Source organism: Abramis brama (genome assembly GCF_963993115.1).
Source record: "Abramis brama genome assembly, chromosome: 13".
Taxonomy (NCBI): domain Eukaryota; kingdom Metazoa; phylum Chordata; class Actinopteri; order Cypriniformes; family Leuciscidae; genus Abramis; species Abramis brama.
The window spans coordinates 3,834,984-3,849,775 of record NC_139975.1 but is presented as its reverse complement, the minus strand read 5'-3'; the positions used below and the strand labels follow the sequence as shown (position 1 = coordinate 3,849,775).

Genomic DNA, 14,792 nt, shown 5'->3' with positions numbered 1-14,792 from the left:
CGGTCTGTGCAGCGCTACTTTAAACAGTGAGCAACTTGAAGTGGGGCGTAACCTTTACTGTCTATGGGCGTAACTTGAAGTGGGGCATAACTTCAGTTTCCATGACGTTTCTGATTACCAGTCAGACTACCATTTCACAGTCTATGAGCCAGACCCTTCTCGTTAACTTTGACTTTTCACTTTCTTTATTTCTTCGCGAGAGAACAGATTAATATTGATCGTTTTTCTTTTTTGTTTCTTTTATTGTTTAAATTACAGTAAAGATGGAAACTAGGAGTAAACACATGAAGAGAGAGAGAGAGATGAAGACACAAACCACTGAAAACATGAAGCTTGTGAAGATTGTCAGATGGAGCAGCTTGCATGATATAAGACCACACTGTGAGTAAAACAATCACTCAGAACTCAATCAGTAAATGTTTAAGGGAATCATCTGTGTTTCTGAAATATATGCCATTGAATGTGTCCATATGTGTGTTAATCCTGCAAATGGAAGTTGCTCTGATTAATAGTGTGGTTAATGTGTGATTTCTCCATATGATAATTCCTTAACTTTTATTAAACTGATTTGTAATGGTTAATATGGAAAACCAGTGGCGAAGACACATTAGGGCTAGAGAAACCGCCAGAATATAATAGCCTACTAATGGTTTAAAAATAAAACGAAACGGCTAAATTATCATATGTTATATATAATTTGTAAAGTGTAGGCTATTATTAAAAATGCATAGTGCCTATAACATACTGTTTCGGGCTGATAATACTGTGCTGGTGTTGTGCTGTACTTCGATGAACAGCAAAGAGAAACTAGTAGGGACCTGCTTCTGGTGGAACGGCAACGGCATTCTGGCGTTGTATTGCGCATGCGCGAAACAGATACGGCGACGGCGGATCAGTTTTCATCTGCCACCTAGTGGACATTCCTATACTATGCTATACTACATACTTGACTCTTTGAGGGCCTTTTGTACAGTAAACAAACATCCAGACTGCTGAGAGTGATGAATATGTGAATATGTGCTGCGCTTTCCTCTCAATAACTAAATAAACACGCAACAAAATTGAGAGAAAAGCAAGCTTTAAAAAAGAACACACACAAAAACAAGAAAAGCATGTGAACATGTCATGTTTTTTTAGCAGCTTTACGGTATTAAAGATGAAAACAGTGTCTCGTTTCATTAGAAGTACAACTTCATTTGCCTGTTATCTAGCAACAGATTATCAGCTTTATCATCATCATTATTATTATCTTGTGCAGTTTTAGTGTTGTATGTGGTTGTTCTGTCCCTCTTTAAACTGAAGATAATATTATGTTTCTTCATTCTCAGTTTCTGTGGATCCACACACACCTGTAAAGAGTCGATCTGAATCATCAGAGAAGATCAAGCATGAGCTGAGATCATGATATCTGAGTAAATGATGAGAGGACGCCTGAAACTAATGTAAGATCATGTTTGGCCATCATCTCTGAGATACGCTGATGATCAGCTGATCAATGTTTTATTTGTATTGATGATGAAGAAACAGCATGTGTCTTTTTTAAAGCTCATTAAAGTGTCTTCTGGACTCTCAATATCCCGACAGAATGATGAACTAATGTTTCCAGGCCTTAAATCTTCCTCGGATAAACTGTGTCCAGTGATTGTTTGTATGTTGTCTTATTTCTGTCTTCCTCAGTTTCCTATTGGCTGAGCTGGGGAAGTCCGGCTATAAAGCGGAAGGAGGGTCTCTCGGCCGACAGCCAGCTTGTTCAACGCCGTTTCGTCATGTTTACCTTTTATTCTTAGTTTGTAACTTTAGTTCGGAGCGGGAGTCTCAGCTTGACTTTATTAGTTAGGTTGTCTTTCTTTTTCCTCCGTTGCTGAGTTCCCCATCTCTCATTGTTTAGTTACTTTTCTGAGTTTTTGTCCATCTCTTATGTCATGTGTCCCTTGAATCCTAGACATTTATATTAGGGACCGTAATAGTTGTATCGTTTTTTGCTCTGAATATAAAATTCTATTTATGTCAGTGCAATATTGCATCTGGTTGTTACAGTATTGTGTTTTCTCCATGTTAAATATGATCCTCCTCATGTAATGTTCTTTATCTTGATGCACAAGCACATGTTTGTATCATTTACACCTGCTGTTTTCTGTAATTATGTGCATTATTTGTCATTTTCTTTTACCCGTTTAAGATTCTTTGTCTAAATCAAGTTTTTCATTTCTTTGAAACATTTACTGTAAAACTGAATTAATTCTGCCAAGAAAAGTCCAGATACAAACACACTGTATTAAATAAAATGCATCTTTGTAAACTCTTTCTGAACTAATTTTCTCCACGGCTCATTCAGTGCCGTTACACTCATGACCTTTATTCTCCTGACAGACACAAGATCATCTTTTACAGTAAAATAAGAGCTCTGAGTATAACTTACAGTCTAATCAAACACAGCAGAGGGTTTAAAAATGAAGTTTCTGTCATTAATTACTCTCCATCATGTCGATCCAAACCCGTAAGATACCCGCTGATCTTCAGAAACACAAAGTAAAGGGATAGTTCACCCAAAAATGAAAATTCTGTCATCATTTACTCACCCTCAAGTTGTTCCAAACCTGTATGAGTTTCTTTGTTCTGCTGAACACAAAGGAAGATATTTGGAAGAATGTTTTAATCAAACAGATCTCGGTCCCCATTGACTTCCATAGTAGGAAAAAATATATACTATGGTAGTCAATGGGGACCGAGATCTGTTTGATTAAAACATTCTTCCAAATATCTTCCTTTGTGTTCAGCAGAACAAAGAAACTCATACAGGTTTGGAACAACTTGAGGGTGAGTAAATGATGACAGAATTTTCATTTTTGGGTGAACTATCCCTTTAAGATATTTCTGATGAAATCCGAGAGGTTTCTGATCAGACTATTGTTCAAGCACTACAGAAAAGACATAAAGAGACTAATCTGAGGTAAATAATTAAAATAATAATAACTGTAATGTAATGCATTCAGGGCTGGAAAGATTTCTAAGACATTTATGGGTTAGAAAACAAAGTCTCTGAAGCATGTTTGAGAAAACCTGTTTGTCCAGTAGGGTTTCTCAGAGACAAAAAAAAAAAATAATTGTATTTTTCCCTTGACCATCCAGCAAAACTCACTGAGACTCACTGTGGATATTCATTTCTGCATACTGTTCAATATGCTTTATTATGCTATTATGATATTGTTCAACACTTTAAGGCAGTAAGATCATGATCTTTACTGGGGACACAAAAGGCATCAAATCCCAGCAATGTTTTTTTTTATTTATTTATACTTTTTAACATTTTATTTACATATTTATTTTATTAACATTTTTAACATTATTTCTCTCTGAAATTTAAAATGTCCAACACCTACTAGCACCTTCTTACAGACCCAGAGTCCCTGCAGACCCCTGGTTTAAGACACAGAAAGTGATTATTTGGCCTAGAAGAAAATGTTGAAAAATTCTTGGAACACCACAACACTTCTGCTTTATAAACCTCTTAAAGGAGACATATCATGCTTTTAAATCGTTCCTTTTTACATATAAATCATACATTTGTAGTCTATATAAAGCGGAACTGCAATGCTTTGGGTCTGAATTCCTCATTATTATAGCTCCACACACTCTACACTTCTGCTTTGTAAACCTCTTAAAGGGGTGGTACAATGGTGTTTCATGTATTCAGAGTTGTTTACAGTGTTAAAGAGATGGATTCTCATTCTTAACATGGCCAAAGTTTTAAAAAAATATTTTGGACGAATAACGGAGAATTTCTGTGCCGAAAATCTTACTTCCGGGTTGGTACAAGTTTCGGCTGATTTCGGACGATCGTGGATGTAATGACGTAGACCAGAGTGGAACTCCTTATAGAGAGCCTAAGTCCCGCCCCTCCGCTTCCGGCTCATGGGACCTTACTTCGGAAAAAATATGTATGGAAGTCAATGGCGAGAGACAACTTATCTTTTTATTCCGTCTGAACTGTGCCCTGAATTACACATATGATGTTTGTCAATTTAAAAGATAATTCTGAAAGTCAAGAAAGTCGCAGTTTGTCATAAAACAAAAGAGTAACATTTAGTTTTATGTGAAAATCGCTCAATGAACTACATCTCTCGTCTCGCACTATGTACGTCACAAGATCCGTTGCTCGTATGTGTGCAGTCTGGTACAAAACACTCAGGCATGACGGCGTAACGTTACGATTATAACGTAAGACTATAGAAACAGACAGACGTTAGCTTCAGTAAAGTTAGCTTCATTCATTGAGAGAAAAGGTATGACGTCACATGTGCGCCTTTTGGGTTTGTAGTCTCTGTAATTACGCATTTTCACAGTCTTATACCTCAACAGTTTTACATCAAACTGCAACTTTCTTGACTTTAAAATGTATCTTTTAAATTGACAAACATCATATGTGTAAATCAGGGCACAATTCAAACGAGATCAAAATATTTGTTGTCTCGCGCCATTGACTACCATACAATATTTTTCCGAAGTAAGGTCCCATGGTGGTTCACCGGAAGGGGAGGGACTTAGGCTCTTTATTTTATTTTTTTTTCGTATATAATAAACAGTTTTAGGGCTGTGGGCTGATGCCCAAGCAAAACCAATCGAAAATCACTGACATAAACTAACATCTCATGAAAAAACAAAGAAACACTATTGCACTGAAGCAGCTCTTTCACTGCTCAGGAGATTTAATGAAGGTCTCATTTACAGCACTGGGAAAAAAAATTATATGATCAATAAGTCATAACAACAACATATGTGTTTTCCTTTGCTTTGACTTATTGAAATAATTTAACCAATTTTTTAAAGTTATACAGGATTTACAACATTTAAAAGAGTTGAAATGACTTTTACAGCCAATTTAATTATACTTAAAAAATGTATGCAGCAACTGAACTTTTTAAGTTGTATTAGGGGTATTTTTCAGTATGTATTAACTTTGTCTGATTTTTTTCCTAAAATAAAAACACACAAATGAGTCAAGACTGAGTTTCGTCAAACAGTGCAACCATATTAAGCATTCAATGGGCTTGAACCACAATTTTAACTGCATTAATCCAACTAACATGCATTTTTAGTTTGACTTACCAAAGTATATCATAATAAAAGAGCCAAATTGAGATGCATAACTTGTTTCCCCTTTCGCAATAAAACTTAAGAATAGAAAAACAAAAGAGAACTACAATAATAAAGTCAATCTTTGTTGTTGTTGTTTTAAAAAGACACAAACGAATCAATATTTTTCATCCATTATAGAGCTAAATGAATATGGATACCATTTGATGAGAAATGTTGTTTATAACAAAATCTGAAATCTTTGGTGAAATTGTACAGGAGATTATTGGAGCCTGTTTTGGGAACTCACAGCTTGTTGTCCATCTATTCTGATTGATATGAGATCTGAGATATCACATTTATGATTTATCTTCCCTACAGGATGACACAGAAGACAGTCTGCATGAGCTACATTACACACACACACTCACAGAAACTGTCACATAAGGGTCTAGTAACAGCTGCTCAGTGGCATCATGCCCAATTGCAACGTCTCAGATTGTGCCCCCCCAGAATTTTGGCTTGCATGACGCCCCTGGTGGCATCATGCCCAATTGCAACGTCTCAGATTGTGCCCCCCCAGAATTTTGGCTTGCATGACGCCCCTGGTGGCATCATGCCCAATTGCAACGTCTCAGATTGTGCCCCCCCAGAATTTTGGCTTGCATGACGCCCCTGGTGGCATCATGCCCAATTGCAACGTCTCAGATTGTGCCCCCCCAGAATTTTGGCTTGCATGACGCCCCTGGTGGCATCATGCCCAATTGCAACGTCTCAGATTGTGCCCCCCCAGAATTTTGGCTTGCATGACGCCCCTGGTGGCATCATGCCCAATTGCAACGTCTCAGATTGTGCCCCCCCAGAATTTTGGCTTGCATGACGCCCCTGGTGGCATCATGCCCAATTGCAACGTCTCAGATTGTGCCCCCCCAGAATTTTGGCTTGCATGACGCCCCTGCAGCTGCTAGTAACAGTAACAGCTGCTACCCTTGGAAACATCAGACCGTCTGGGACTCACAGTCACAACACACACACACACACACACTCACTCACTCACTCTCTCTCTCTCATTTCTCCCGGAAAAAGCTCGCCCGCGCACACGTCGACCAGAGGAGGGCGAGACCGCGCACATCAACAGGAAATAATCGGCAGCCCAACGCTACTTTTGCGTCATCGAAAGGTAACGCCCCTTTTTGGGGGAAAACAAACGGATTCCCCTGAGAAAAGAACTCGCTCGCTCTAGACCTGCAAAGTTTCTTGATAGCAAAAATCGCACAAACACACACTCTCTTTGGACTATTCAGACATCTACCACTATCTCGTGGAATCACCAAGTAAGTAGCCTATTTTTTTTGTCATTAACAGTATGACAAACTAGACGATGAGGCCATGTCAAGAGGAGTCGGTGGTTTAACTTACTTGGATCATATTTCACTTGATTTAAGCTATTGACATAGTTTTGTTGTCGACTAGCTATAACTTAACGTACTAGTTAGAAAGACGAAGCTGCTAGCAGCTACGTGATTAACGTTAGCTCTCACTAGGCACGCTACCTTGGCTGTTAACTGATTTTACTGTTGAAATAGTGGCAGGCTAGGACTAAAGTGGACTTGGCTGGTTTCTGCTTGTGTCTAGAAAGTGCTAGGACTTTGAAAGTTGTAAAAAGGTTTACAGTGTACGGCAAAATATGTATGGGACCTATGTATGGGGCATGTTTTTCATTGTCTCTACCCCACTTAAGGTACGGACTATTTATGTGTTTAGCCTCTGACATGATGGTTCTGATTACAGTGTTTGAGGGTTTCTTACTAGTAGCCTATAGCTAGTCGACAACAAAACTGTCAATAGCTTAAATCAAGTGAAATATGATCCAAGTAAACCACCGACTCCTCTTGACATGGCCTCATCGTCTAGTTTGTCATACTGTGAGTGTGTTAATGACAAAAAAATAGGCTAACGTTACTTACTTGGTGATTCCACGAGATAGTGGTAGATGTCTGAATAGTCCATATTTGGCCACTGCGTGGGGTCATTAATCCAGTTTTCGACCATTTCAAAGGGACACCTCTGTAACTCCCTATCCAGTAGCTTCTTTAAATACCGCTCACGGTCCTCGGCCGGCAAAGAGAGTGTATGTTTGTGCCATTTTTGCTATCAAGAAACTTTGCAGGTCTAGAGCGAGCGAGTTCTGTTCTCAGGGGAATCCGTTTGTTTTCCCCCAAAAAGGGGCGTTACCCTTCGATGACGCAAAAGTATCAATATCACCTTATTCCGGAAGTAGCACTGGGTGGCGCCATCCGCGTAATCTCACTTCCTGGTTTAGCTACTTAGCGCTTTGTTTGCCCTGGTCCAATCTGTTATCTGTCTTGATATAAGTAGATAGACTATAATATTATAGCCAAATGCGTTGGCCTATGGTTATTAACAACTGCTGCAACGTACTAAAGTACATTTCACTTGAAGCTTTTGAAACAATGCCACAATCAAATTATTTAATAGCTGTGTCTTTCTAATAGCTATTACTTAGTTATGAAGATGTGCATAAACACTACTACATGTAAAGTTTGAAACATTATTACACCACAGTTTGTTTGCTTAATCACCAGATACATTTGCAGTGTATAGCCAACAGATGAGAAAAAAATAGCCACGAACTGGTGTAGAAAGAAAGTAGAGCCTCAACTAGATGAACAAGAGGGTAACGTTAGCTTAGCTAACTACTAGCTGCAATTTCTTATGGTTTGATCTCTAACACAAGTAATGGCTGTAAAATAAATCCAGCGACTGAATTCTAGAGGACCATAGCTTTCAAACAAGGTATAGCATGTGTATGTGTCCTGTAGTGAGACCATTACAACATTAGATGTTTGTGGCTAATGTAGGCTAAACACTACACATCGGCCGGGCTGCGATCAGACAGGCAGATGGGTCATATAAACACCTAAAAGTCGTTTAAAAATTACCCCGAGAAACAGTGCATTGCTGTGCTGTTGGTACACACGTACATAGCACATTTGGCACAAATTAGCTTATCTTATGTGACATTTTATCAGTGAGACTTCTCTGCAGTTCTCCTCGAAATTGAATGAGGGTCCGCTAAACCGGAAGGTGGTTTACAACGGAAGTACTGGACAGAAGTAAAAGTGGGCGGGGCGGAATAAGGTGAATAGTGTCTCCAAAGTGTGTTTTTGGATGTGAGGGAAAGCTTACCATCATGTTCAGCTTCCCAAAGAACCCAGCGTTAGGAACAGTGGATGCAGATTGTTTTTCCAGAGCAAAAACGAGTTGTGTAGCCTAAGACTGTTTGTTCCCTGCATTTTCGACAATGATTGTCTTATAAACAAAGCCCAGATCGACGGATTTGCAGATCGTCTAATGCTTAAGGATCGAGCAAGTCACAATGATAAAGGTTTGCGGTCACAGGCGGTGAGTAAACTGCTTCAAATGTCTCTGTGTGTTGTTGTTAGCTATCAGCGCTATCAGCTATTAGCTTCGCCCACACGGCCCGCCTCCAGACGCTCGGTTTTTTTCCGGAAAAACTCAGTACAGCCTATCTGTCTTTTATAAATATAAAAAAACTAAAGACTTTTTGGAGATATGAAGGATGCAATACTACTCTATAGGTACTCAAGATTAACAGGAGATTGAGTGAAAATGAGCATTTCACCCCCCCTTTAATGTATAGTATAGGCCATAGCCATCTCTCTATGGCTCTGGTATAGGCTACATCCTTTCATATCATATTTTAACACTAAGTGTCGCTATTTCTCCGTTTTGATCAGTCGCTTCCACACATTATTCTAAAGAAATGCTCGGTTTATCTGCTATAATAATCAATAAATCCGTATAATCTACAGTATAAAACTCAGCACATACACATGATTTAAAAATATAAGCATGCACAAATATGCTATCCCTTTAACTGACTGTATTTATCATAAATATGAAATGTGAAATATGAAACGAAAAGCTTGTACTGTATGTGACTGACTGTGTTTGTTTGCTGCTTGAATCTACAGGGTTTTAAAACACAATGTTTTGTATTATTATTATTATTATATATGATAATAGTTCCAATAAAATAAATCTGTTTTTCACAAGTTTCCAGTGGACTGATTGCCCTCTAGTGGACACCTGAGATTTCTTCATTGAGATCAGAGGACAAGTTAAAGTACGTGTACATTTGTTAGACTCACTAATAACTGATTTCTTGATTTTGCTCAAAACATATGCAAGACACATCGCCTGTTTCCACCTTCTGGGACTGTGCTATACAGTAACTACACATACAGTATAAAGGTTTGCTTGTTATGTGTGTCTTTCAGAGAAACGGGGCGCCAGAAACCTCTGACTCTTAACCACGTGACTTCATTTTATTGAGATGCACACGGTAATGGCTCATCACGTGACATGACAATAGAAACTCTGTAAAAATAAAGGGGGAAGAATATTTATTTAAATGTTTTAAGTTTTAGTACTCAGAGCTCTTATTTTACTGTAAAAGATGATCTTGTGTCTGTCAGGAGAATAAAGGTCATGAGTGTAACGGCACTGAATGAGCCGTGGAGAAAATGAGTTCAGAAAGTGTTTACAAAGATGCATTTTATTTACAACAGTGTGTTTGTATCTGGACTTTTCTTGGCAGAATTAATTTAGTTTTACAGTAAATGTTTCAAAGAAATGAAAAACTTGATTTAGACAAAGAATCTTAAACGGGTAAAAGAAAATGTCAAATAATGCACATAATTACAGAAAACAGCAGGTGTAAATGATACAAACATGTGCTTGTGCATCAAGATAAAGAACATTACATGAGGAGGATCATATTTAACATGGAGAAAACACAATACTGTAACAACCAGATGCAATATTGCACTGATAACTGACATAAATAGAATTTTATATTCAGAACAAAAACTATACAACTATATGAAAATATAATAGCATTTACAAACTTACACTTATTCCTGTTCTATTTACAAAGCCTAATAAACGGACACAGTTTATCCGAGGAAGATTTAAGGTCTGGAAACATTAGTTCATCATGATCTGTTATGAATAAAGTTGCTGTCAGGATCTTGAGAGTCCAGAAGACACTTTAATGAGCTTTAACAACAAAAGACATACAGTTTCTTCATCATCATCATCATCAATATTCACTGAAATATAAATAAAATATTGATCATCTGATCATCAGCGTATCTCAGAGATGATGGCCAAACATGATCTTACATTAGTTCAGGCGTCCTCTCATCATTTACTCAGATATCATGATCTCAGCTCATGCTTGATCTTCTCTGATGATTCAGATCGACTCTTTACAGGTGTGTGTGGATCCACAGAAACTGAGAATGAAGAAACATAATATTATCTTCAGTTTAAAGAGAGACAGAACAACCACATACAACACTAAAACTGCACAAGATAATAATAATGATGATGATAAAGCTGATAATATGTTGCTAGATAACAGGCAAATGAAGTTGTACTGATGAAACGAGACACTGTTTTCATCTTTAATACTGTAAAGCTGATAAAAAAAACACGACATGTTCACATGCTTTTCTTGTTTGTTTTTCTGTTTTTTTAAAAGCTTGATGTTTTCTCAACTTTGTTGTGTGTTTATTTAGTTATTGAGAGGAAAGCGCAGCACATATTCACATATTCATCTAAACATCACTCTCAGCAGTCTGGAGGTTTGTGTACTGTACAAAAGCCCCTTAATGAGTCAAGTACTGTATGTAGTTTAGTATAGTCTAGTATAGGTATGTCCACTAGGTGGCAGAGCGTCACTCGTCGCCGTGTCTGGTGATATTGGGTCATAGACAGTATATAAACTGGACACAGCGACCCCATAGGTTTCAACGGAGAAAAGTGAAGTCAGTTAGAAGCTCTCTCTTCCTGATGGCTAAGCGACTGCGCAGACTCAAACTGAGCTTGACGACGTAGATCTGACGTGAGCAACCCGTCTGTCTTCTAGTAGCTGTGCCGAGAGAAATCTGAATCATTCCCTTCCGAAACTTGCAGAGACGGAGAGTGTGAGGAGGAGCTGTCCATGAGCTGGAGCAGGAGCAACTTTTGCTAAGTATTCTGATTAATTACTTTGTCATTTTGCCTCCACGTCCCCCCGATTGCCCGCAAGCTTCTCCTCCTGTCCATACGGTAATCTCTCTACTGTGCGACAGAGAGTCGGTTATGACGGGGGGGCTAAGATAATACACTCAGCTGAAAATTACATTTTTAAGTTCACTTATCTGTTCTAAAAATCTTGTCTTGCCCAACCTGTAAGAAATCGAAAGGACATAAGTACTCATTCATTCAACTTTTGGTCTATAATCTATATTGAACTTGCGGAATCAACAATAAAATCTACGTTGATTCAACGACAAGCAGGAGAAAGAGATACATTTATCCGTCTAGCCCCATAGACTCCCCATTCAGTCTGCGCTCGCCCACGTTCACCTCCAGTGGAATTCTAATGGAACTGCAACCGAGATCGATACTCTCCAATAATAACCAACTGCAGAACCGCAGAACCATACGTCATAACAGTGTGAGGACGACAGCTCCAGCCTGACAGTCTGATGCCGGAAGTGGGCGGGGTCAAAGTCTGATGCCGGAAGTGGGCGTGGTCAAAGTATGATGCCGGAAGTGGGTGGAGTCAAAGTCTGATGCCGGAAGTGGGCGTGGTCAAAGTATGATGCCGGAAGTGGGTGGAGTCAAAGTCTGATGCCGGAAGTGGGCGTGGTCAAAGTATGATGCCGGAAGTGGGTGGAGTCAAAGTCTGATGCCGGAAGTGGGCGGGGTCAAAGTCTGATGCCGGAAGTGGGTGGAGTTCGTGTTTAACACGGTAGAACAAGGAAAAGAAGAAGAGAAGAAGCTAAAAATAAGTTATATCTTTGTTGGATACAACATACTTAACGTTACGCTTATACAAAACGGCTCTAAGTAGCCTATTTTGTAAGTTAAAGGTATAGCGGAGGATCTTTCCAAATTTTAGATAAGACCGGCCCTCTCCACTTTTTGAAAAGTTTGATTGATTCACCAGAATGATTGACGATTAGGAGGACCAATAGTATAGGTTACCCACCAGGAAGTAAAACATCCTCCACTATACCTTTAATATTCAATAATACTATTGATCTGTCATTGACACCATTATATGAGAACTGAACTGAGCTGGATGATAACATCACAGTTTTCTCCAGAATGGCTAACATAACGTTATATAGATTATTTAACTGAATGAATAACTTTTTTACAACAGAAATTAATCAACACTGAACCTACTTAAGCTGGATTATGACACTATTTTGTTCTAGATCTGCCGAGACAAACTTTGTTGCATTATTTTCCTATGATCCGTAAAGCTGCTTTGAAACAATCTGTATTGTAAAAAGTGCTATATAAATAAAGGTGACTTGACTTAATAAATGTGACTAAGTGAGAATTGTGACGATGGCACTTGATCATGTATTTTACAGTTGGATTGTATCACTTTGTTAGGTTACATATTTATGGTTTGTGATTTAATTTGTTGTTAAGCATTGTATTTTATAGCATTTGTTAAACTTTCTGACCATGAGAATTGCATTTATTGTATTTTAATTCAACTACAGAACCACATAATTCAGAGAGGTTCAGCGCTAACACCTTTGGAGCAATGCACAACATGCTGCAGAAATGGACAAATTGAATAATCACATTAAAATCCACTTTAAAAAGGCTGTTGTTCATGGAGGTATGAACATCTGGAGTTATTTTTTAATATACAGTGGCAATAGATATTATTTATTATTTTACATTTATCCATTTGGCAGACGCTTTTATCCAAAGCGACTTGCATTGCATTTCAAGGCACACATATTTAATAGTAGTCCCTTTGGAATTAGATGGTTTTCTGCATGATTTAGACAAAATATTAAATTATCTTTATTAACGTCTAAAGGTTACACAAACAATCCACACTGAAACTTAAGCTAACAAAACACAAACAATGATATATTTCTGTGTTTATATTTTGTTAACCCATTAAACATGCAAACACATAGGATAAGTTTGAGTATGGTTGGAGTTAAAGGAGATGAAAGGCGCCTCAGGATTTACTCCATTTGTATGGAGTTTGTATTTGTATTTAATTACTATTATTTATTTGGAGCAATTAAATCAAATGTTCAAACGCTCATCCTTTGTTTTCATATCATTATTTTTTTGTTTTAAGCTTGTTCAATTTATATTGTTAATCATTTGACTCAACAAAACAAATGGATAAAGTATAATTTTAACTTTTAAAAAACTATTAACATTTGTTTATAGTAGTATATTGTATTTTGTTAATAGGACAAAACATAATTCTTTACATATAACATAATTATATATAGATATAACAGATATGATTATTTTGCAGTTTCGTTTTTATTTTCAAACCATTAGTATTATATTCTGGCAGCTCTTACAAATCAGTTTAATAAAAGTTAAAGAATTATTATATATCAGGAGACCACATATGAAATCATTAACCTCACTATTAATCAGAGCAACTTCCATTTGCAGAATTAACACAAATATGGACACATTCAATGGCATATATTTCAGAAACAGAGATGATTCCCTCAAACATTTACTGTTTGAGTTCTGAGTGATTGTTTTACTCACAGTCTGGTCTTAAATCATTCAAGCTGCTCCATCTGACAATCTTCATGTTTTCAGTGGTTTGTGTCTTCATCTCTCTCTTTCTCTTCATGCGTTTACTCCTAGTTTCTATCTACTGTAATTTAAACAATAAAACAAACAAAAAAAGAAAAACGATCAATATTATTAATCTGTTCTCTCGCGAAGAATAAAGAAAGTGAAAAGTCAAAGTTAACGAGCTCCACAAAATGTGATTCCGCCTTTCATCATCATGATTCCGTACAGCAGCTCTGATCCTATGCTCTGATCGGAGCTTATGTTTATCTAAAGGGGAATGAGACTGGGAGGGACTTAGGTAAACAGCTCACTCGCCCGCGTCCAATCAGCTTGCCACCAGAGCGGCACAAGGGGCAGAGCCAATAGGCTTGTTCGACTTCATGCAGCTCTGCGCAGACCGATCGGCGGCTGACTTGAAGCAGTGCATGCCGGTTAGAAAATTTGTCCGACTTGATCCAGCGCCGACGCCACGTGACTGTGACGTATGCCATCAAAGTACCGCGAGAGCGATTCGAGAGTAGCCAGAGAACTCAGCCAGCGCAGCTTCTCAAGAGCGGCTGCACTGGGCTGCACGTGGGCTGATGACGACACAGCTGTTCCACGATTGGCCGGATTCATTGCATGACAACGATCACATGTGTTGCGTGTTTATTCAAACACGCACAAATCAGTTTTTTTATAACAGTAAACACTCTTTTCATGTAGTTGCGATGTTATATTGTGTCATGTTTATCAAAATAAAACTGATTAAAAAACGTAGACTCCACTTCATTGATAGTAGCTTATGTTGAACTTTATTCTTGTTCAAACGGACGCTGTGTGAAGCAGTACATAAAGTATTGAATGAAAATGTCTCTGAAACATTATTTGGCAAATATTGCATTTATTTCACTTCAGCTGTGGTAAAGTATGCAAACACCACGTGATCGGTCACTACGGGAACCAGAAAGTGTCCGACTTCACATCTCCGTTTGCAGCTCCTCCCCGCCTGCATGCGGCTACTCTCGCCGATCGGGTGCATCCAGCCGCAG

At 38.2% G+C, this 14,792-nt stretch overlaps 2 long non-coding RNA genes across 3 annotated transcripts in view; one reads left to right on the top strand and one right to left on the bottom strand.

Annotated features, from left to right (window-relative positions):
- The first annotated feature begins 1,217 nt into the window (after positions 1-1,217).
- On the top strand, positions 1,218-2,299 carry LOC311095025. Its single transcript, XR_014608753.1, has 2 exons — positions 1,218-1,442; positions 1,678-2,299. It is a non-coding gene; the product is annotated as an uncharacterized lncRNA (long non-coding RNA).
- Positions 2,300-9,663: 7,364 nt separating this feature from the next.
- The window catches only part of LOC311095026, a 30,815-nt gene continuing 25,686 nt past the window's right edge, over positions 9,664-14,792 (bottom strand). Inside the window, exons 1-3 of one of the 2 annotated variants that reach the window (XR_014608755.1) lie at positions 13,729-14,387; positions 10,306-10,418; positions 9,664-10,179 (exon numbers count right to left, since the gene is read on the bottom strand). This is a non-coding gene — a long non-coding RNA (uncharacterized lncRNA). Of the gene's footprint in view, positions 10,180-10,305; positions 10,419-13,728; positions 14,388-14,792 lie in introns of those variants that run through there. The other variant, XR_014608754.1, reaches the window with a different exon arrangement.